The sequence below is a fragment of the Cnephaeus nilssonii genome (genome assembly GCF_951640355.1).
Source record: "Cnephaeus nilssonii genome assembly, chromosome: 16".
Taxonomy (NCBI): domain Eukaryota; kingdom Metazoa; phylum Chordata; class Mammalia; order Chiroptera; family Vespertilionidae; genus Cnephaeus; species Cnephaeus nilssonii.
The window spans coordinates 5,972,480-5,973,679 of record NC_137087.1 but is presented as its reverse complement, the minus strand read 5'-3'; positions in this window follow the sequence as shown (position 1 = coordinate 5,973,679).

Sequence of the window (1,200 nt, the reverse complement as noted above, 5' to 3'; positions counted from 1 at the left end):
AACAATTGCACCAAAGATGTGGGAATAAATGGAAGCATAATGTTGCAAGCTTCTTCCATTTTATATAAAATCGTATTTTATTAACGCTAAGTAATAATAAAATTGTAATACATTAAGGATAGATATTTTATTTATAGCTTTGTGAAAAAGATAGTAGGAAAGTCAAAGTTAATTCTAATCAATAAGCTCACACTGAGCATCTATTCTGCGCTCGGTGTCAGCTAGAGCCTAGAGAAACAGAGATGAATAAGGCAGATCTTCTGTTTGGGTTATTTCCTACAACAGTTGCTCACGTGGGCAGGTGGTTCTCCCTTATATAGCAATTTAGAAACACAAGCTCCTTTGTCCCTTAGAGTCTTGTTGTCATCTGCATCCAGTCAGCAAAGGAGAAAAGAGAGTACAAGGCAGACCTCCACTCATAAAAGCTCAGCCTGTAAGTGGCATGCATCGCTTTGGTGCATTCCATTATAATTGCATGGCCATATCTAACGCCATGGAAGACGGGAAGGACAGTCCAGCCATGTGTCAGCCTTAATCCTATAATTCAGAGGGGATGTGCTCAGGGAGGCTATCGGTCTCTGCCATACGCTCTTCAGAAAGCGTATGATTTATACACAGGGCAATATACAAAAAATATATTTGTTATTTATACATTTTTTGTACATGATGCAAAAAAAAGTATAAATAATAAAATAAAAATCATTAATACAGCTAAACAATAGTGGGAATAACATTTCATTCTTTTTTTCCATGTTTACCAAAGTATATTTTTCATCTTATTTTTTAAACAAATTAAGAATTATGCCATAAATTTTGCTTCATAACCTGTTGGAGTTTTTTTAATTTGTTTTGTTTTTGTTTGTTTACTGAATCATCATAAACACTTTCCCACTTCATTTTTACAAAGTATTTTTTACACCAATTAGGATCAAGAAGAAGGAAGGTTGTTTACACATCAATAAAACGTTTTATGTTTTAATCTGGAAAAAAGCACCTTCCTTGGAGCCAGTTATATTTCCACATTTCCTCCGAAGACCATGATGAACTCCAGGAAAGGAGAATAAATACAGCCAGCAGATTGTACTTCCTCAGCGATGGGAGATGCGTGGGCCCACCTGGGAGACAGCTCCACAGGATGCTGGAACCTGCAGGAACAGTGATGAATGCTGGTAGTGACATGAGGAGCCCTGGGGAATGAGA